This window comes from Microcaecilia unicolor, chromosome 12 (assembly GCF_901765095.1).
Source record: "Microcaecilia unicolor chromosome 12, aMicUni1.1, whole genome shotgun sequence".
In the NCBI taxonomy this organism is placed as follows: Eukaryota; Metazoa; Chordata; class Amphibia; order Gymnophiona; family Siphonopidae; genus Microcaecilia; species Microcaecilia unicolor.
The window spans coordinates 7,792,193-7,815,879 of NC_044042.1; the positions used below are offsets into that span (position 1 = coordinate 7,792,193).

At 45.7% G+C, this 23,687-nt stretch overlaps 1 protein-coding gene across 1 annotated transcript in view; it reads right to left on the minus strand.

Annotated features, from left to right (window-relative positions):
- Positions 1-22,779, minus strand: part of PLXNA2 (plexin A2) — a 513,443-nt gene extending 490,664 nt beyond the window's left edge. Inside the window, exon 1 of the mRNA XM_030220548.1 lies at positions 22,207-22,779. The gene's annotated coding sequence lies outside the window, so the exon portion shown is untranslated. The remainder of the gene's footprint in view (positions 1-22,206) is intronic.
- Between the last annotated feature and the right edge of the window lie 908 nt (positions 22,780-23,687).

Sequence of the window (23,687 nt, forward strand, 5' to 3'; positions counted from 1 at the left end):
CAATGGAGGGTTAAGTGACTTGCCCAGAGTCACAAGGAGTTGCAGTGGGAATTGAGCTCAGTTCCCCACCATCAAAGTCCACTGCACTAACCACTAGGCTACTCCTGCACTAGCAACAGTCCAGGACATCAGACTCACAGAAACAGAAGCCTGCGCAGCCTTCTACATGGAATGTTGCTAGTGGAATAGCAACATTCCATGTAGAATCTCCAATAGTAGCAACATTCCATGTAGAATCTGAAATAGTAGCAACAGAATCTCCAATAGTAGCAACATTCCATGTAGAATCTCAAATAGGGAAAGGGAAATGGGACTTGATATACCGCCTTTCTGAGGTTTTTGCAACTACATTCAAAGCGGTTTACATATATTCACCACCACCACCCTCTGGCGTCTGTCCGTCAACCAGTTCCTAATCCAGTTCACCACTTCGGGTCCTATCTTCAGCCCATCCAGTTTATTTAAGAGCCTCCTGTGGGGATCCGTATCAAAAGCTTTGCTGAAATCTAAGTAGATTAAGTCCATAGCTCGTCCCTGATTCAATTCTCCTGTCACCCAATCAAAGAACTCAATGAGATTCGTTTGGCACGATTTCCCTGGCCTTTGGTAAAACCATGTTGTCTGGGATCTTGCAACTTATTGGCTTCCAGGAAAATTCACTATCCTTTACTTCAGCATCGCTTCCATTACTTTTCCAATAACCGAAGTGAGGCTTACCGGTCTGTAGGATGGGGATATGCTGAACTAAATTTGTGAATGGTCTAGTAGCAGTATTGTGATGACATTTCACATCTGTACAAGTTTGGGGGTCCCGGACTGAGCTGTACTGTATGTAGCAGGGAAGCAGAGAGCCTGGCCTGTGTAATGTCTCTAGTGCTGTAATTAGCACAGAGCAGAACTGAAAGCTACAGTGTGAACCTCTGGCCTGAAATAGCAGCTGTGACATCTACTGACCCAGGTTCCTTTAAGTGACCCATAGCTGCTGGTGCTGCTAAACAAACAGTAAATTATGGCACATTGCATTTTATCTACATAAGAATGAATGACAATGAGTTAAGCACCATGGGTTCTGTAACAATACCTGCCAAAGGAAGAAGCACTGTCAGTGGGTGGAGCCTGTCCACCTCATTATAGATAAACTCAAGACTACTTCAGGAAGCAGGTGAAAGCCTGGCTCTTCTCCCAAGCCTTTAATACATAGGGTGACTGACTACGCACTCATTCTGGGTTAGGGTTAGGAGTTGGACGGTTTCCTAAAGGACAAGTCCATAAACCGCTACTAAACGGACTTGGAAAAATCCAAAATCCCAGGAATAACATGTATAGAATGTTTGTACGTTTGGGAAGGTTGCCAGGTGCCCTTGGCCTGGATTGGCCGCTGTCGTGGACAAGATGCTGGGCTCGATGGGCCCTTGGTCTTTTCCCAGTATGGCATTACTTATGTACTTATGTAAGCCGTCCAAACCTTTTTTAAACTCCGCTAAGCTAACCGCCTTTACCACATTCTCTGGCAACGGATTCCAGAGTTTAATTAGACATTGAGTGAAGAAACATTTTCTCAGATTCGTTTTAAATTTACTACACTGTAGCTTCATCGCATGCCCCCTAATCCTAGTATTTTTGGAAAGCGTGAACAGACGCTTCACATCTACCCGTTCAACTCCACTCATTATTTTATAGACCTCTATCATATCTACAGAAACAAGTGTGCATTTCAGAACCTACAACGTTCACATGAGGAGGAGAGATTGAAATCTTACAACCACAGTGCTCTCCATTCTTCCTCCGCAGATCAGTAGGCCTGCCTGATTAGGCCTAGGGACCTCTGTTATCACCTGTGGCTCTCTCTCACATCACTCCAATGACCCACTACAACCTCAAAAAAATCCACAAAAAGTCTTCCAGTTAACAGTTACCCCAGCTCTGCTGACTTAAAGATTAAAACAGTGAAGTCCAGTCTTGCTCTCAACAGATTCAAATGTTGGCCTGGAGGTAAAACAGGTCTTTGAACTAAGGACAGGACTTTTGCTATTTTCAGACAATCACCCCAAAATTCAGCGCTATCTAGCTAGCCAGAATGCCTGCTGACCAGTTAAATAGCGCTTAACCGGCTTTCCGCCGACATTCAGCGGAGGATAACCGGCTTTTCGCCCCGCTGAATATCTCCCGTTAGCGGCTAGCCGGTTATATTGCGCGATATAACCAGCTATCCACCAATTTTTAGAAGGAGTTTAGCAGCCATATTTGGCCGTATGAAAACGCAGAATATCTTTGGCCGGTTTCAAGGTAATCAGCTAAGTCTGAATATCTTGAAACCAGGCAAAAATAAACAGGATATTCAATGCTCCTCACTGGAAACTGTCCGACACCGAATATCTGGGCTCAATATGTCTAGAATAAACCCCGGACCTGCTTTTCTGGTGTTTAACCTCTGCAGCCGCACAAGGCGCCAATCAAGAGGGGTTTCATCCCTTTTCCAACACCATTATGTGAAAAGGTGGAAAGAGAGAGGAGGTGAGAGAGACAGGGAGAAAGAAGGGATATGAGACACTGTCCTGTAGCTGTCACCACTGAAGGGGAAGGTACTATTTATTTATTTAATAATACATTTATAGCCCACCCATCTGAGCGAATTACAAAAAAACCCCCAAAATAAACCAGCCATAAAAACAATAACAGACTTAACAAAACAAATACCCACAACATTCATCCAATACATAGTAACATAGTAACATAGTAGATGACGGCAGAAAAAGACCTGCACGGTCCATCCAGTCTGCCCAACAAGATAAACTCATGTGTATACCTTACCTTGATTTGTACCTGCCTTTTTCAGGGCACAGACCGTACAAGTCTGCCCAGCAGTATTTCCCGCCTCCCAACCACCAGTCCCGCCTCCCATCTCCGGCTCTGGCACAGACCGTACAAGTCTGCCCTCCACTGTCCTCGCCTCCCAACTACCAACCTCTCTTCCCCCACCTGCTCCGCCACCCAATTTCGGCTAAGCTTCTGAGGATCCATTCCTGCTGCACAGGATTCCTTTATGCACATCCCACCCATGTTTGAATTCCATTACCGTTTTCATCTCCACCACCTCCCGCGGGAGGGCATTCCAAGCATCCACCACCCTCTCCGTGAAAAAATACTTCCTGACATCTTTTTTGAGTCTGCCCCCCTTCAATCTCATTTCATCCAGCATCTACTAGAATATTATAACTCATTGTATTCTGGAATTTCAACTAAATTACTGAGGAACATTCAACTTGTATCAAAACACTGCGGCTAAGTTGATTTATGGGTCTAAAAAGTTTGAAAGAGCAACTCCATTGTTAATTAAACTACTCTGGCTCCCCTTTACAGCTAGAATAACATTTTAGCTGGCATTCTTGATCAGGTATGTGGAAATTTAACTAAATCGATGACGGTTTCATATTCTAGGTGAAATTCTGCTACGATAGATCAGTTTTTACTATGAGTTCCAACTTTCAGAGCTGTACTTTTTTTTTCCAAAAAGTGTTAGACAGTTCTTTTTCCGTATCATGCCGTTCAGATCTGGAATAATCTTCCATTAATTGTTAAACAGCAACAATCGTAAACATTTGAAAACATATTTATTTTTGGAAGTATTTTGCACATTATCAAAATATGTCTTAGTTACTTATTTGTATATTTATTAATTTAAAAATTTCTATTCCACCTCTACTAGGCGGATTACAAATGAACATTCACAATAAAACAAACACAGTTCCGGGCACCAGGTAGCTCTTCGAGTCAGCACCTGAACCAGGGTCACTTGATCCCGGCAGGCCGTAGGGTTTTAAGCCACACTTTATCTTTATTTCTTTAACAGTCTGGGAGCAAAATAACTTCACAGTCTCACTCCGAAGAAATTCTCCACTCCAGTTTTCATGAAACAAATGCAAAACGTTACTGGATGTGGAGGAGTGGCCTAGTGGTTAGGGTGGTGGACTTTGGTCCTGGGGAACTGAGTTTGATTCCCACTTCAGGCACAGGCAGCTCCTTGTGACTCTGGGCAAGTCACTTAACCCTCCATTGCCCCATGTAAGCCGCATTGAGCCTGCCATGAATGGGAAAGCGCAGGGTACAAATGTAACAAAAATAAAATAGATACTATTGGAGATTCTACATGGAATGTTGCTACTATTGGAGATTCTACATGGAATGTTGCTATTCTATGTAGAAGGCTGCGCAGGCTTCTGTTTCTGTGAGTCTGACGTCCTGCACGTCAGATTCACAGAAGCAGAAGCCTGCGCGGCCACATTGGTGATCTGCAAGGGCCGACTTCTACATGGAATGTTGCTAGTGGAATAGCAACATTCCATGTAGAATCTCAAATAGTAGCAACAGTGGAGGAGTGGCCTAGTGGTTAGGGTGATGGACTTTGGTCCTGGGGAACTGAGGAACTCAGTTCGATTCCCACTTCAGGCACAGGCAGCTCCTTGTGACTCTGGGCAAGTCACTTAACCCTCCATTCTCTTCTTCCCTCAACAACAGTGGCATAGCTAGGTGGGGACAAGGGGGCCTGGCCCCCCCCCCCCGATTTTGTCTGAGCCCCCACCCCCTGCCAGCCGAAGACTTCTTCAGCGCCGGTCTCCTTGCCTCCCCCCACTGCCTTGCCGCTCCCCCCACAGCACCAAATACCTTTGCTTGCAGGGGTCCCCAACCAGCCAAAGCCTTCTTCAGCGCCAGTCTCCGGTTCGCTGCCCTGTGCTTTCTTCCTCCTGATGTCCTGTGCTCAATAAGGGGCTCATTTACTAACACTTAGCACACACCCTGTGGTAAATTTATTTATTTTAAAAACTTATATGCCACCTAAAACCTAGGTGGTATATAAATAATGCATCCCTAAAGCACTCATGAAAGCTCTCTATTAGCGAATGACCTCTTTAAGGTTACTCATTGTGATTAAAGATACTGAAGCATATGCTCAATGAGATTAGGCGTCTGGAGCCTTATGCGTTACTTTAAACAAAAGTCACTGCATGATACATTAGGAAGTTTCCCCTCCGGGCAGTTCCTCTCAGACAAAAATAATAATTAAATCAAACACAGAAAATATGTAACCAGCTGGGAAGCAAGTCTGGAAAGACTTGCGACCTTGCAAACTCATTAGATTGCTTCAGCTGTATTCTCGCACTCTCCTTGGCAGCTGTGAGTGCATAATGGGGTCTTTGCCCCCTAGTTCTGGGTTTCCCGACTAGCAAGGGGTGCTGGCGACACCATTTGAGCCCTGTAATGGTAGGAAGCCTTGCTCCACAAGACCGATCATTCCCGTTCCTGAGCCGAAAGATAGTACCAGCTCAGAAGAGCGTGTGACGCAATCTGAGACTCGTCAAGCCCTCCCTTTTCTGAACAGCGAACTCTGTACCGGTACAAAGTTACTGCCGGACACTTGGCTCTTCTTTAGATCTATTTAACAGTCAGTCACTGCTTTTTCACCTCAAACTCAAATGCGTTCCATGGTAGCTTTCAAGCACGATACTTCACGATAGATGTGTCATGTGCGCATTCACTCCCAAACAAATTAACTAATCAAGACTCATGTCTGAAGAAAAATGGCATCAGTAATTTTTGCCCAGTGTCACTAAAGGGGAAAGAGAATGCGACTTAATATACAGGCTTTCTGTGGGTTTTCCAACTACATTCAAAGTGGTTTACATTATATACAGGTTCTTATTTGTACCAGGGGCAATGGAGGGTTAAGTGACTTGCCCAGAGTCACAAGGAGCTGCAGTGGGAATTGAACCCAGTTCCCCAGAATCAGAGTCCACTGCACTAACCATTGGGCTACTCCTCCACTAGCAACATTCCATGTAGAAGCCTGCCCTTGCAGATCAGCAATGCGACTGTGCAAGCTTCTGTTTCTGTGAGTCTGACGTCCTGCACATGCAGACTCACGTACGTGCAGGACATCAGACTCACAGAAACAGAAGCCTGCACAGTCGCATTGCTGATCTGCAAGGGCAGGCTTCTACATGGAATGTTGCTAGTGGAATAGCAACATTCCACCTAGAATCTCCAATAGTAGCAACAGAATCTCTATAGTAGCAACATTCCATGTAGAATCTCAAATAGAGAAAGGGAAATAGGACTTGATATACCACCTTTCTGAGGTTTTTGCAACTACATTCAAAGCAGTTTACATATATTCAGGTACTTATTTTGTACCAGGGCCAGTGGAGGGTTAAGTGACTTGCCCAGAGTCTCAAGGAGCTGCAGTGGGAATCTAACTCAGTTCCCCAGGATCAAAGTCCACTGCACTAACCACTAGACTACTCCTCCTAACACAGAAAACAAAAAGAAAACATCTCTACACTTCCTGTATAGGGTTTCTAAAAGAATTCAACAATCACTTTCCCTAGCCTTCCTGGAAGCCTGTCTCGCTCTCCATGGTGAGGAAGCATGGGCAGCCAACTACCTTCTCCCACTGTCCTACCCTACAGGAGTAGCCCCCCCCCCCCCCCCCACCCCTTGCCTTATAAATGAGAAAGGAGAAAGCAGGGCAAGGTGAGGAGGTCAATGCAATATTTACCCAGACCTTGTCTCACTTTCCTGGGGCAGGATGGAAACACAGCAGCTCCACCCAGGCGAAGACAGAAGAAGATTCACCCTGCAGGGCTGAAGAACTACAGAAAGCTGATAAGAGGCTGTCTCACCCATCAGTGCCTCAATATTCCAGTTCGGATTCCCTCATCCCCTGCAATATCTCTCACAGACTGGGTGAAATCTCTTGCCTAACAAATTAAATCTTTCTCAATATTTGTTCTTAACGTTTCTTTGTACACAGACAAACCTTCATGTTGTGTTGGGGGAAACATATTCGACTAGATTCAGTAAATGGCACCCAAATTTGAATGTCAAAAAAATCCACGCAATGCTATAAACAGCACTCTGAGTTGCAGGCTGTTTACAGAACAGCGCTTAGAGCTGATTTCGTGCCAAACTTTGCGCACAAGGATTTACACCAACTGAAATCTGGTGTAATCCTGGCATGTACGTTAGATGCGGATCTTTAGTGAATGCCCCTGAACTGCCCCTCCTGTGGCCACACTCCCTTTCAGTTGCGTGCTAGAACCTTTGCGCATGGATCTTTATAGAATAGCATTTCATAAGATGTTTATGCAACTGGAGCCAATTAACTGCAATCATTGGTTGTTAGCTCCCAATTATTGCTAGGTAATGCTTCGTTATTCAAGTTGTGCGTGCCGCTTGGGCGTGCAGTTTTGGGTGCCATATATAGAACATGGGGGATTGTGGGATACCATTTGTGTATTCAGCTCAGAGTCACTAACCACAAGTGGATGGAATTTATGGCCTAACTCCGTAAATGACGCAAAAACTATCAACTGGAATTTCAGGCATGTGCCCAATTTCCAAATAGATAAATCAATTAGCACCGATAATTGGGTGCTAATAATCAGTCATCGGCACTAATTGACATCAGTTAAAATTTACACGCACATTTTTAGGCGCTGGGACCAACGTGCAAATTTTACGCGCAATTCCAAAAAGGGGGCGTGGCCGCAGAGGGTCATAATGCATCAGGGGCATTCCTGCAATAAGGGGGATCTGCGCCTTATTGCAGGAATGCCTCTGATCCACTCATGACCCTCCCGAGGCCAAATCCCCTTTTTGGAATGGCACATAAAATTTACATGCGGATCCCAGTGTAAATCCTCAACAGGATCCGCGCGTAATTTAGGTGTAAATTTAGGTACACGGATTTACACCAGGGTTCGGTTAGTATAATTCTCATGCTTGAAGTTAGGCGCAGATCCCGGCGCTAAGCATATTCTATATATGGCGTCTAAGTTTGAGCAAAAAAACAGAAGAAAACAAACTTCGCAAAAAAACAACAATAGACAAAACAGCGAAGATGACTAAAAAAATAAATAAAAATTAAAAAATAAAATTGAAGACACTTTGATGATAAAAACTTTAAAATATTTATTAACCGTAAAAAATAACGTAGAATTAGGGAGAAAAAGACTCGACACAGCTGTGTTTTGGCCGGTCAGGCCTGCGTCAGGAATCTTCTCACTATACAGAACGTCTTTCTCTATTTCTACATCAAAAGTTTTCTATTAATCTGTAGAACAACCTGTGAATGAATTGTATTTAATACGGCTGTATAAACAACTCTCCGGGTGTCTCTTCAGGGAACTTGCAGTTTCATAGATGTGTGACGCTTACTTTAGAGCTCTAGTCTATATTGCTTCGAGCACACGTTAGCATTGCAAGTTCCCTGAAGAGACACCCGGAGAGTTGTTTATAAGTACATAAGTAATGCCATACTGGGAAAAGACCAAGGGTCCATCGAGCCCAGCATCCTGTCCACGACAGCGGCCAATCCAGGCCAAGGGCACCTGGCAAGCTTCCCAAACGTACAAACATTCTATACATGCTATTCCTGGAATTGTGGATTTTTCCCAAGTCCATTTAGTAGTGGTTTATGGACTTGTCCTTTAGGAAACCGTCCAACCCCTTTTTAAACTCTGCTAAGCTAACTGCCTTCACCACTTTCTCCGGCAACGAATTCCAGAGTTTAATTATACGTTGGGTGAAGAAAAATTTTCTCCGATTTGTTTTAAATTTGCTACACTGTAGTTTCATCGCATGCCCCCTAGTCCTAGTATTTTTGGAAAGCGTGAACAGACGCTTCACATCCACCTGCTCCACTCCACTCATTATTTTATATACCTCTATCATGTCTGCCCTCAGCCGTCTTTTCTCCAAGCTGAAAAGCCCTAGTCTCCTTAGTCTTTCTTCATAGGGAAGTCGTCCCATCCCCGCTATCATTTTAGTCGCCCTTCGCTGCACCTTTTCCAATTCTACTATATCTTTCTTGAGATGCGGCGACCAGAATTGAACACAATGAGGGGAGACATGATAGAGGTATATAAAATAATGAGTGGAGTGGAACAGGTGGATGTGAAGCATCTGTTCACGCTTTCCAAAAATACTAGGACTAGGGGGCATGCGATGAAACTACAGTGTAGTAAATTTAAAACAAATCGGAGAAAATTTTTCTTCACCCAACGTATAATTAAACTCTGGAATTCGTTGCCGGAGAAAGTGGTGAAAGCAGTTAGCTTAGCAGAGTTTAAAAAGGGGTTGGACAGTTTCCTAAAGGACAAGTCCATAAACTGCTACTAAATGGACTTGGGAAAAATCCACAATTCCAGGAATAACACGTATAGAATGTTTGTACGTTTGGGAAGCTTGCCAGATGCCCTTGGCCTGGATTGGCCGCTGTTGTGGACAGGATGCTGGGCTCGATGGACCCTTGGTCTTTTCCCAGTGTGGCATTAACTTATGTACTTATGTAAGATGGTCTAGGGGAAAATCCACTGCTTATTTCTAGGATAAGCAACATAAAATGTACTGTTTTAGGATCTTGCCAGGTACTTGTAACCTGGATTGGCCACTGTTTGAAACAGGATGCTGGGCTAGATGGACCCTTGGTCTTTTCCCAGTGTTGCATTACTTATGTACTTATGTCCTCTACTTGGCTCACTTTTATTACATAGAGCAGTGATTTAACCTATTGTGATGTCATAGTGGCTCATTCCACCAATAAGAGCCAACCTCATTAGTGATGTCACAATGGCTTGATTGTATAGAATGTTTGTACGTTTGGGAAGCTCACCAGGTGCCCTTGGCCTGGATTGGCCGCTGTCGTGGACAGGATGCTGGGCTCAATGGACCTTTGGTTTTTTCCCAGTGTGGCATTACTTATGTACTTATGTCCTCTACTTGGCTCACTTTTATTACATAGAGCAGTGATTTAACCTATTGTGATGTCATAGTGGCTCATTCCACCAATAAGAGCCAACCTCATTAGTGATGTCACAATGGCTTGATTGTATAGAATGTTTGTACGTTTGGGAAACTCGCCAGGTGCCCTTGGCCTGGATTGGCCGCTGTTGTGGACAGGATGCTGGGCTCGATGGACCCTTGGTCTTTTCCCAGTGTGGCATTAACTTATGTACTTATGTAAGATGGTCTAGGGGAAAATCCACTGCTTATTTCTAGGATAAGCAACATAAAATGTACTGTTTTAGGATCTTGCCAGGTACTTGTAACCTGGATTGGCCACTGTTTGAAACAGGATGCTGGGCTAGATGGACCCTTGGTCTTTTCCCAGTGTTGCATTACTTATGTACTTATGTCCTCTACTTGGCTCACTTTTATTACATAGAGCAGTGATTTAACCTATTGTGATGTCATAGTGGCTCATTCCACCAATAAGAGCCAACCTCATTAGTGATGTCACAATGGCTTGATTGTATAGAATGTTTGTACGTTTGGGAAGCTCACCAGGTGCCCTTGGCCTGGATTGGCCGCTGTCGTGGACAGGATGCTGGGCTCAATGGACCTTTGGTTTTTTCCCAGTGTGGCATTACTTATGTACTTATGTCCTCTACTTGGCTCACTTTTATTACATAGAGCAGTGATTTAACCTATTGTGATGTCATAGTGGCTCATTCCACCAATAAGAGCCAACCTCATTAGTGATGTCACAATGGCTTGATTGTATAGAATGTTTGTACGTTTGGGAAGCTTGCCAGATGCCCTTGGCCTGGATTGGCTGCTGTTGTGGACAGGATATTGGGCTCAGTGGACCCTTGGTCTTTTCCCAGTGTGGCATTACTTATGTACAGGTTGTTCTACAGATTAATAAAAAACTTTTGATGTAGAAATAGAGAAAGACGTTCTATATGGTGAGAAGACTCCTGACGCAGGCCTGACCGGCCAAAACACAGCTGTGTCAAGTCTTTTTCTCCCTAATTCTACATTATTTTTTACGGTTAATAAATATTTTAAAGTTTTTATCATCAAAGTCTCGTCTTCAATTTTATTTTTTAATTTTTATTTTTTTTTAGTCATCTTCGCTGTTTTGTCTATTGTCTAACTTTGAGCACCATTTACAGAATAGCGTTTAAAGCCTTTTTTTGTTGGTGCCGTTGATAGAATTGAGTCCTTAAAAGTGTGGACTTCTGTCCACAGAAACAGATTTCCATAGCATGACCCACCCGGTAAGGAGGTAAAGCGGACGCACAGATCATGCGCATGTAAGTTTATTTCGACTCAAAGCGTTCGTGGGATTGGTTGGAGAAGGGATTTCACTTACGTGCCTATGTTTCGAAAATTCTCACTCACGAATTAACCTAGAGCAATAATGTATGTTAAAGACCAGGTGCAATGTAAGCATAGAGTGTCCCTCGGGCACTTTTCAAACAGAAGTATGCACATATTTTTGCTCTGAAAATCAGGCCAAGTTCTCATACAGAGGAATACACACAGATTCTCTACACAGTTATGAATCCAGTGGCGTAGCCACAAGTGGGCCAGGGCCCACCCACTTAGGGCTCAGGCCCACCCAACAGTAGCACACATTTAGTGGTAGCTGGTGGAGATCCCAAGGTCTACCAGCTGAAGACTTCCCCCCCGATGGTAACGAAAATGCTTCTCTCCACGCTACCGGCACCCGCACATGCTCAGTTTTCAGCGCATGCCTGCTGCAGACTGCCAAGGTGGAAAGAAGCGTTTTTTCACCAGCTGAGATATTTTTTTGGTTGAGGGCGAGGGGAGAACACTTGGTGCCCACCCAGTTCTTGCCTAGGCCCACCCAAAATCTATTTTCTGACTACGTCCCTGTATGAATCCCCCCCCAGCCTCCCCCCCCCCCAATCTACTCCTCACGTGTTCCTTAGCTGAGGGTATCAGGCTGCCCTCACCCTTCCATCCTCCCTTCTGGAGGGTCAGAGCTTTTAGATAAAACATGAGGTAGGATGGCATTTAACTGGATTGCTTAATGCAAGTTTCACTGAAGGAAAATGAACTTAAACTACCACAGTGGGAAAAACTTTGCCTTGTTTCCACATTTCAGTTCTACTCCAAAGAGGGAGGGATTAAATTACGAAACAGCAGAAGGGAAGATCTCTGCCAGAGCAGGCCTAGCCACAATGCAGACTAGGCATCTGCCTGGGGCGGCACAAATTGGGGGCAGAACTGATGCAGCAGTCTACAAGACTCAAAACGGCCAATGTGAGGCCTTGGGTATCTCACATGCTCAAGGGCTGTCAGCTCTTGCCCTCTCTGAAACGGGAAGTTCAGAGGGTGCAGGACTCAGCAGGCCTTGAACACACACAGATGCTCAAAGCCCGGTCTGTGATTTGTCTTCTGTAGACACTGTGGCTGCCCCAAGAGAGTAGGGAACAGAGGGAAATCAATGAACACCTCACAAAGGGGGGGGGGGGGGGGGGGGAATGGGGATGCAGCAGTGAAATGCTGAGCCGCTTGGATAGGGGATATAGGGGAGAGGAAATCAGTGAAGACAAGGAGGGGAGGAAGATATGGTAGACACCATGGAGGGAGGTGGGGAAAGTGAGGTGCTGGATACTCCAGGGTGGGGAGGTAGGGAAGGAGAGCGATGCTGGACTATGGCGACAGAAGGGGATATGCTGGTCATGGGGGTGGGGAGATGGCCTTGAATTAGAAAAGGTACAGAGAAGGGCAACAAAAATGATAAAGGGGATGGGACTTCCCTATGAGGAAAGGCTAAAGCGGCTTGGGCTATTCAGCTTGGAGAAAAGGCGGCTGAGGGGAGACGTGATAGAGGTCTATAAAATAATGAGTGGAGTTGAACAGGTAGATGTAAAGCGTCTGTTTACGCTTTCCAAATATACTAGGACTAGGGGGCATGCAATGAAACTACAGTGTAGTAAATTTAAAACAAATCAGAGAAAGTTTTTCTTCACCCAACGCATAATTAAACTCTGGAATTCGTTGCCGGAGAACGTGGTGAAGGCGGTTAGCTTGGCAGAGTTTAAAAAGAGGTTAGACGGTTTCCTAAAGGAAACCATAAACTGCTACTAAATGGACTTGGGAAAAATCCACAATTCCAGGAATAACACGTATAGAATGTTTGTACGTTTGGGAAACTCGCCAGGTGCCCTTGGCCTGGATTGGCCGCTGTCGTGGACAGGATGCTGGGCTCGATGGACCCTTGGTCTTTTCCCAGTGTGGCATTACTTGTGTACTTATGTACTTATATTGCCCAGTTATCGACACTGATTGGCTCGTTATAAGTTGTGCAGACGCAATTCAAAGTGCCTTATACAGAATCCAGGGGAATGAATTTACCATGTGGTGTTACAGAACATGTTACATTTTAGCCTTTTCCAGGTGCTCAGTAAATAGTGGGCGGAGGGGAGCTTACCAAACTATTTACCATGCACCCGCTAAAGCTTAATTTGCAAATTATGCTCCTTAATTTACATGTCAGTGCACACTCCCTAATTTTCTCTGACACAAGTTTAGCATTCACACTCCTGAGTAGCCTTAATGAGTGCAATTAGCATAACACAAGAGAAACTGAACATCCCTTTCGCCTTCTGCCAATTGTAATGCTGAAAGCATAATAACATGAGAAGCCATCAGGCTCAGGACGTGCTCTGTGAGCTTCATTTAGTACATTATGATGGGACTTAATGCTGGTGAAGATGAAGGCAGGGCAGGGACTGGGACTTTGAAATGAATATGGACCACCCCCCTCTACTCAACATGGAAACTATCATGGCTGACAGGACACTGAGGGGTTGAGTTGTTTTTTTTTTAATACCTTAATTTTTTTTACTTTTAGACAAATTTTTTATTTATTTATTTTATTGCATTTGTATCCCACATTTTCCCACCTCTTTGCGGGCTCAGTGTGGCTTACAATACATTGTTAATGATGGAAATACAATTTGTTACAGTACTGTTATGGTTACATAGTGAGGAGTTATGTGAAGGCAAAGTGAAAATCAAAATATCATTTGGGAAAATAGAACAGTGGAATGTATCAACGGGGAAATGATAGGGCGATAGAATGTAATTTTGGAAGTAGAGCAGTGGAATGTATCAATGGACAAAATATCATTTGTGGATAGAACAATGCAGTGTATCGATGGGGAAATGATAGGGCGATAGAACAATAGCAAGAGAGCATTAGGGTATAGCAATTTTATCTGAGGGTAGAGTTTTAAGTGTGGTGAAAGTACGGGGAAGAGAATTCAGAAGAGAGTGTATTGATGCATTTTTATTAGTGTGTATGGAATTCATGTGTTCTGATCCTTGCAATAGATTTTTTCGAAGAGATGAGTCTTCAGTAGTTTAGCCTCACAACATTACCTCACCAATATTCCCAATTATTAAAGTCCACGTTCCATACCATCCGAATAACACTTTCCTTCTTTCTTCCTTTACTTAATCTCTGTACAATACCAAGTGTTTTTGTTATCATGAAATGACTATACTATAACAAACTATGTAAGCCACATTGAGCCTACAAATAGGTGGGAAAATGTGGGATACAAATGCAATAAATAATAATAATAATTCATCTTTTTCTACCACTTTGCGTAGGCGTCAACATTTCAAAAGGATTGGGGGTCCCAAACACAACAGATTAACCCTCCACTGGTAACAATGAAGAAGCTTGCTCAATATCAGGAGTGCTCAGGACCCGCTGCCACCCACAGAGCTGGCTCCTTTGCCAATTTGGATTAGATTACAAAGGTACATCAGATTATTGAAGGAGAGTGATCCCAGGCAATGCTACTCAATAAGGGGGTATATTTTAAAGGCGACTCAGAAATAAGTATATTCAGCACTGATATATGGATACTAGAAAACACTATCCAGATACACCGCTGACTGCCAGCTATTCAACTGGCCAAAAGTAATACCTAAATTGTCTTTATAGTGCAGAATATTGACGATTGCTTAGTCACAATTCTCTATATCGCCTATTCGTGTGTGATCATGGCAGTTTACAAATCTAAAACATGCAGTGCAGTGGCGTACCTAGCTTGTTCGCCCCTTAAAGCATGCCCAACCCTCCGAAGCGCATTACTCCACCACCTCTCCTCCTAGCAAGGGGGTGCGCGAAGCAGGCGTGCCTTTGTCGGATCTGCCGGTCCCCTGCCCTGGAACAGGAAGCAACATCAGAGGGGGCAGAGGACCGGCGGAGCCGACAAACGCGCACCCCCATGCTGCCTGCACCCAGGGCGGACCGTCCCCACCGCCTCGCTCTTGGTACGCTACTGCTAAGGTGCACTTACAGATTTAGCGCACACAAACGATTAGCACGCGCTAAATGATAAGACGCTCATAGGAATATAATGGGCATCTTATCATTTAGAGCGTGTTAAATCCATTAGCACAGCATAGTAAAAGGAACCCGTAGTAAGAAAAGAATTCCATAAAATACAGGATCGACTTAAACATTCATGCAAAAATTTTAGCCTTCTATAAGAATAGGGAAGGATAATCCACTAGGTGGATGAACGGCAAAATCCCACGGAAGTACAAGAAAACAAAAGAAAGAATGGGAAGCGGACCATTAACTCCAGAGATTGGGACAACTGAGTCGAACAAGAAATCTTTTATTAAGGACCCGACACAGATCTGTGTTTCGGCCACAGGCCTGCCTCAGGAGTGTAAAAAAATATAAAACAGTGTAAGTGAAGAAATGTCGCATTACAACACGAAAATATCACAAAAAATATATGTGTATCTAAAACAAAATTATAAAAACATATCTTGTGACATGATTAACGAAGAAAATGTATTTAATATGTGATAGTCAGGATGCAGCATAATAAAAAGTAAACAAAAAAAAAAGCCAAAATATAAAATATATGACATACGTAATGGTGAGGATTTAAACAATGGAGACCGTTCTTGCAAAAATGTTAGACTTCTATCAGACAACATTAAAATAAATAAAATGTAGAAAACAGATAACTAAAATGTATCAAATAAATTGAAATTAAAACTATCACACACACACCCCTCATGTTCTGTTCCCCCGAACCTCCGACAGATCAGATTTGGATAGAAAAGTAAGGGGCCCTTTTACTAAGCTGAACTAAAAGGGGTCATGCGCTGTGTCCTATGATCTGCACGTGGGTTTCCCCGCATGCTCAGGCCACTTTTACTGCGGCTGTAAAACGGTCGCATCTCCGGTTTTTCTATTAATGGCCAGAAGCTAATTTCTGACCCTATTCAGTAGGCGGAAAGGGTTCACGCGCTAACCAAACGCTAGTCAGTTGGCATGCGGCAAAGCAGCTGCAGTAACCGATTAGCGCTGGGCATGCCTACTCTCCGCCCTCCCCCCAAACATGCCCCCGGCGCCAGGGGCATAGCCAGACTTCGACGGGAGGGGGGTCCAGAGCTCAAGGTGAGGGGGCACATTTTAGCCCCTCCCTGCACCACCGACCCCCCCCCACCAACTTTGACCCCCCCCCGCCGACAACCCTCTCGATCCCCCTCCCAACGCCAACCCTCCCCCGCTGCCATCGCCGTCGGCAACCTTTGATGCCAGGGGACCCCAACCCCCGCCAGCCTAGGTCCTTGTCTTCCGGTGCAAGGCTTCGTTCTGTTTCTGTGAGTCAGACTCAGAAACAGAATGAAGCCTTGCGCCAGAAGAAGAGGACCTCGGCTGGTGGGGGTTGGGGTACAAAGTGCAGGAAGTCAGACTCACAGAAACAGAACGGAGCCTTGCACCGGAAGAAGAGGACCTCGCCTGGTGGGGGTTGGGGTCCCCCACCAGCAAAGGTAGCCGATGGCGGCAGTGGGGGAGGGTTGGTGGTGGGAGGTGGTGTTGAGAGGGTCGTTGGCAGGGGGGTCCAGGGCCAAATCTACAGGGGCCCAGGCCTCCGTGGTCCCTTAACTGGCAGGGGTTGGGGACCTCTGCCAGCCAAACCGGGCACCCCGGAGCCAGTTTGAGGAGGCCCAGACCCCCGTGGCCCCCCGTATCTACGGCACTGGAGCCCACACTGGCCTAATTAGAGTGCGGCATGTTGGAAGGCAGAGCCAACAAGGTTGACTTGAACCTGTATACCCTGGAGGAAAGGAGAAACAGGGGTGATATGATACAGACGTTCAAATATTTGAAAGGTATTAATCCGCAAATGAACCTTTTCCGTAGATGGTAAGGCGGTAGAACTAGAGGGCATGAAATGAGATTGAAGGGAGGCAGACTCAAGAAAAATGTCAGGAAGTATTTTTTCATGGAGAGAGTGGTGGATACTTGGATTGCCCTCCCGCGGGAGGTGGTGGAGATGAAAACGGTAACGGAATTCAAACATGCGTGGGATAAACATAAAGGAATCTTGTTCAGAAGGAATGGATCCTCAGAAGCTTAGCCAAGATTGGGTAGCAGAACCAGTGGGAGGAGGCGAGGCTGGTGGTTGGGAGGCGGGGCTAGTGCTGGGCAAGACTTCAACGGTCTGTGCCCTGAAAATGGCAGATACAAATCAAGGTAAGGTATACACATAAAGTAGCACATATGAGTTTATCTTGTTGGGCAGACTGGATGGACCGTACAGGTCTTTTTCTGCCATCATCTACTATGTTACTACGGTTTTTTTTTTCCAGCTTGCCTGGGTTGCAACTCAAAATGGGGATTTCGCACCCCATTTGGGAAGTCCTGGTTTAAAAAAATCCCTTTCCTCACTTTTACCCCCCAAACGGTCTAAGGTTTCCTGAGTCTGGCATGGCAGCCTGCAGGGCTCTATCATCTTATACCTCCACAAGAATCGGCATGAGAAAGGGGGAAGATTTTTGTGAAATAATCTGGGAAAGAAATAGCAGATGTATACTGGAACCTTCTGTAGAGAATTGTATTTTTATACAAATTGGCACCGGGATTGCTTATTCTTATTATTTTTAATTTAAGGGCGCAGGGGGCACATCTTTATTCTGCTGTGCCGCCGATACATTGGCAGTCAACCGTTTCCACATCCGGTTTAAACCCTGCACAGAGAAGCTGTTCCAATCCGTACCCTGATATTATATAAACTTTAAGTCCATCAAGACACAGGCAGAGCAATGTGAGCTAGGAAAGGAGCTGGTTAATGATTTCTGATGATCACGAAATGCACATAGGAGAGAGAAAGCAAATTACAGAACCCCAGCAAAAATAGCAGAAACAGAGGTGAAGAAATGTCTTAAGAGATGGATAATAGTGGATAGGGGGAGCTGGAGGAGTCCAAGGACAAAAGGAAGAAATGTGAGAAGCAGTGACAGCTGACGGTGTGGGGGGAGAGGAAGAAGACTTGACACAGCACAGTCACCAGCTCTGAGACCCGTTTAAAGAATCCTATTAGACCTGATCCCAAAATTCAAAAGAGCAGAACCTTCGCTTTGAGAATCGGAGAAAATTCAAAAGAGCAGAACCTTCGCTTTGAGAATCGGAGAAGGCAGAAAACTGTTGTCTCCACAAAAACATAAGATGTGAAATGAGAAGGAACCTGCCCCCCTTCCCCCAACACCTCCTCACCACTAGGGGGAAGCTAAAGCAGCACCTAACAGGGGTCTCAGCGTCTCCTTCATTTATTTGGATTTAGCTCATATCTTTTAGATACAGCAGAGTAGATATTTACCCCTTCCCCACCCCAGAGAGCTTACAATCTAAAATTGTACCTGAAGCAATAGGGGATGCAGGACCAACCAAAGTCACAAGGCTCTTCGGTGGGCCAAGCAGGATTTGAACCCTGGCTTCTTCCTTTCAGTCTGCTGCTCTAACTGGTAGGCCCCTCCTCCCAGCAAGCCAGAGAATATAAGTACATAAGTGTTGCCATACTGGGACAGACCGAAGGTCCGTCAAGCCCAGCATCCTGTTTCCAACAGTGGCCAATCCAGGTCACAAGTACCTGGCAGAAACCCAAAGAGTAGCAAGATTTTAGAATTCTATAAAATAACAAGATTCCATGCAGAATTTCAAAGTGTAGTAACATTCCATTTAGAACCCCAAAAAGTAGCAAGATTCCATTTAGAATCCCAAGTACATAAGTATTGCCACACTGGGATAGACCAAAAGTCCATTAAGCCCGGCATCCTGTTTCCAACAGTGGCCAATCCAGGTCACAAGTACCTGGCAAGATCCCAAAACAGTACAATACATTGTATGCTGCTTATCCCAGAAACAAGCAGCGAATTTTCCCCAAGTCCATTTTAATACTGGCTTGTGGACTTTTCTTTTTGGAAGCTAGCCAAACCTTTTTTTTTAAACCCTGCTAAGCTAACTGCTTTTACCACATTCTCTGGACCCAGCTCTGCCTAGCAGAATTCAGTGCAATGAGTGATCTTGGTGATGTGGTTTGCTATCTCCTGCTTTATATCTTCTTACTGGAAGACTGATCACTGCTACGCCTATAAATGCACAGACGTGAGTACAGATAGATTCGACGAAGTCTGACCAGATATGAAAGAAACGGTGCAGACTGGCACAGAAGCTTCTTAAACTCAGTGGACAATGCATGTCCCATTCCTACCCATCCAGAAACCAGGCATGAATGGAAGAGGCAGCTACCCACCCACCCTAATACCACTGGAACACCAGAGCTTGAGTGAGCACATTAAAGGTCCAAATCTCCAACCCCATTGCCTCTGAAGAATGCTGTTTCGTGTTCCGGGATGGTATCTGTATTCATTCTGCTTCACAAACTAATTTGTCACATTCAAAAGCAATTTGCAGAGGAGGGCTAAGGAGCAGCGGGGCAGCCAAACTCATGTATCTCCTCATCACATCCCTGTATCTGATTAAATCTGTGTTTTGCAATCTATGGCTGTATTTACCTGGCAGGGAAAACCTGAAGGGTTCACCACCTGTGCTCAGGATCAGTGGAAGACCACCTGGGTATATTGCCTGGAGGCAGGGGCCTACAACAGACCCAAAAGCTGATTTCTTTAGTCATTCTTTAGTTCTGGGCAAGTCACTTAATCCTCCATTGGCCCTGGTACAAAATAAGTACCTGAATATACGTAAACCGCTTTGAATGTAGTTGCAAAAACCTCAGAAAGGCAGTATATCAAGTCCCATTTCCCTTTCCCTATTTCAGATTCTAAATGGAATGTTGCTACTATTGGAGATTCTACATGGAATGTTGCTACTATTGGAGATTCTACATGGAATGTTGCTATTCCACTAGCAACATTCCATGTAGAAGGCTGCGCAGGCTTCTGTTTCTGTGAGTCTGACGTCCTGGACTGTTGCTAGCGGAGGAGTAGCCTAGTGGTTAGTGCAGTGGACTTTGATCCTGGGGAACTGAGCTCAATTCCCACTGCAACTCCTTGTGACTCTGGGCAAGTCACTTCACCCTCCATTGCCCCTGGTACAAAATAAGTACCTGAATATATGTAAACTGCTTTGAATGTAGTTGGAAAACACCACAGAAAGGTGGTATGTCAAGTCCCAGTTCCCTTTCCCCTTCAATGAGGGCACCATCTCTACCCAATCACTTCTCTTACCTATCAGCTAATTTTACCATAGTAAACAGATACTGGTCCTGTCTGTTTGCAGGCTCCAAGTAAGCTGCCTGCCTTGTATCACTTCACAAAACTGATTTGAGTCCTGGGTTGGAGTTTTAAGAGAGACCTGTCATAAATAAATTTTATCCCAAACTCACGTCATTTAAGGGCTGATCTGAAGATCCCCTTAAGGCCTTTTCCAGTTGCGCTCACAAGAAGGGCTGTAGGGTAACATGACACAGCACAAACATTTCTAAATAGAATTGTTAACATCATGTTTAAAACGGCTGTCAGAGTCCCCAGCCCCACCTCCCTCCCTATCCCAGAAACCTACTCAAATTTATTTAGCCTAAAAATAAGCCGGCTTAGTGAATATTGGGGTCAGGATTTTGGTGTATTTTGACAAGAGCTAAAACATGGAACTTGGAGAAGTTACTAAGCTATGGAATTATGTACCTTGAGGCCGGACTTTAAAATATATATATTTTTAATGTGCCTATGAAAACATTGTCCATCAGAAGGGGAAGACTGGAACTGTACAAAGATATTGTTACAGGCTGAGCTTTTTTATTTAAAGAATTACTCACATGTGAAGAACACGGAACATATGTCTGCAGAAATACCAGTGTTTTCACACCAAGGATTCATCAACTCTCCCAAAGCCTCAGAAAAAAAAAAAAAAAGAGGAAAGCCAGCTTTTGGCCTGGCAAGAAACCGTGAACAGAGGCAGGAAAACTGAACATCGGGAGACAGTGGTGTCTGTAATAAAGTCCAGTCCAGTGCTGGTTTGTCTTCTTTAAACTCCATCTCATCTGTCAGGTTCATTGCTTTGACCTGCCAGACAAGTAAGGGACATAATTCAAAAACCCCTGACCCATTGCTGAATGAGTGCAACCCAGCCATACAGATTGGAACCAAATCATTCTTAAGCTACCCCTCCCCCACCCCCCAAAAAAATCACACACACAAAAAGGAAGTTTCTGTTCCTTAATAGCAAAATATGTATAACCTGCTCCGATAAAAAGGTTTCACCTTTATTTCCGTGCTTTGAAGCGGTCTAACAGGGCTACACTACCCCTCCCCCCCCCCCCCCCCCCCCCCCCGAGAAAAAAGTTTCCCTCGTTGTATCGGTCTCCTCTTTGCACTGGACCTGCAAGATCACATCAGCAAAATATTGAAGGTTGTTTACTGGTCGGTATTTCGAGGTAAAGAAGTGCTCCCTGGTCCCTCATTTTTATCCATTATTCATCTGAAAGGGTCACCACGAAAGGGAGAAGCAGACAGCGAGCGACTGATTTACGGTGCGATGTTAAATCAGATGCACAGAGAACGAGAGGTGCTCGGGAAGGAGGATGACGGACGGACAGACAGACATAAAACACAGCAAAATCCAGGGCAAATGAAACAATTGCACGGGCATATGACACCAAACAGTCTATGGTCTGCGAAATTCAAAGACACATTTATTCTTAATGATATTAAAAATAGGATTTCCTACCTTGCCATTTTTTTTATTTTTTTTTAGCGAGCAGCGGTGCTACTCCAAAATTGCAGATATAAAAAACCAAGAGCGTATTTTCTGCAGGTGCAGGAGAGACGTTTACATTGTATATCATTTAACAGTAGGTGTCAGACGTTCAATTTTATAATTGCAAAAATGATCAGGGGTGGTCAGCTGTGCCACCTCTGGAACCCCAAACACGTTACTATCCAAACTCACATGGGCTGTAATCAATCCTACACCGCTGCACAAAGGCTGTCAAAAGCCAGGTACGACCACCGTGCAACCGGGGAGAGAAAGTAAACACACCTCCCGAGCCCCCCCCCCCCCCCCCCGGGAAGTCGACCGTGTCCACAACCCACCCGGCTGCTGCGCCTTACCTAGACTGAAGCTCCTTTCCTTGCGCTTGCCAGGGCTCCGGTGCCCCCCCGATCGCTCCTGTCCGTGCGATGCCCAGATCTGCCCCTTCCTGGCAGCTTTCAGCGGTGCGATGCCCGGATCTGCCCCTTCCTGGCAGCTTTCAGCGGTGCGATGCCCCGATCTGCCCCTTCCTGGCAGCGTTCAGGGGTGCAATGCTCCGATCTGCCCCTTCCTGGCAGCGTTCAGGCTGACATGCCCCGATCGTTCTCTTCCTGCAGCCTTCGGGGGTGCGATGCCCGCATCTGCCCCTTCCTGGCAGCTTTCGTGGGTGCAATGCCCCGATCTGCCCCTTCCTGGCAGCGTTCAGGCTGACATGCCCCGGTCGCTCTCTTCCTGCAGCCTTCGGGGGTGCGATGTCCCGATCTGCCCCTTCCTGCAGCCTTCGGGGGTGCAATGCCCCGATCTCCCCCTCTCTGACAGCTCCCAGGGATTCAGCGTGGCCCCTGGCACATGGAGCGGAATGGCAGGGGCTGTCTAGGCTGCGGTCGCTCCCTCTCTCTTTCCGCAGCAGCCAGGGAAACCTCCTCCTTCCTCCAGATCCAGCCCGGCACTGAGGGCTGCTCCCTCCCCGTCCTCCGCCTCCCCCCCCCCTCCCTCAGCACCGCGCGGCTCATTAACAAACAGCCACGGGGAGGGGAGGAGAGGGGAGACCGGTTAACTCCTTCCGCGCCGGCGCCCCCTAAACCCTTCAGATTATGCACTCCCCCCCCCCCCCCCATACCCAAAGCTCTGTCGAAGCCGGGTTGTTTGCAGGGAAGGTTGCTTTAAAGGGCTGACTTTTGGGATGAAAAGGTTGGGGGGGGGGGGGAGGTAGAGAGTCTATTGCCGGGGTGTTTTGGTGAAATATGCGAGAGAGGGACCTAAAGGGGGTGGGGGAGTGGGACTCCTGCAAATCTCTCCCCCCCCCCCCCCGCGGCATAAGTTTCTCAGCTAGATGGCAGAGGGTCCCAGGAATGAGCCTTTAAGTGTACCCCCTCCCCAGCCACTCATGAGTTGGGGAGGGGGTACCCCGCTTCTTTGGTTTCTCTGGGGCATTTACCCCTATTTAAAGCTGAAACAATAAGGCTTCGGTGGATTAGAGCTGTGACTATTCACCCCCCCCCCTCCCTTTGCACTGTCCTGGACACATGTGGGTCAAGGTGCAAGAAATGCCTCTCTGGGATTTCTCCATGTGAGGATAGACCCCCACCTATGCGGGGGTGACGTAGCGCAGAGTGTTCATGGTATCAGCTGAGAGCAAAGGGCAAAAAATATATTTTTTTTTCTGGTGAACTGCCTGCAAACCTCCCTCTGAAGCAGACTGCCCAAATGCCCCCAGCATCCAGGGCACTGGGTCAAAGGAGCCCATGCAGAAAGCTATTACAGCAGAAGTGGGCAGTTGCCAAGAGGTCTATGTGCATGACACAGAGAGAGGATCAAGGCAGACTTTAACTTGCACGGT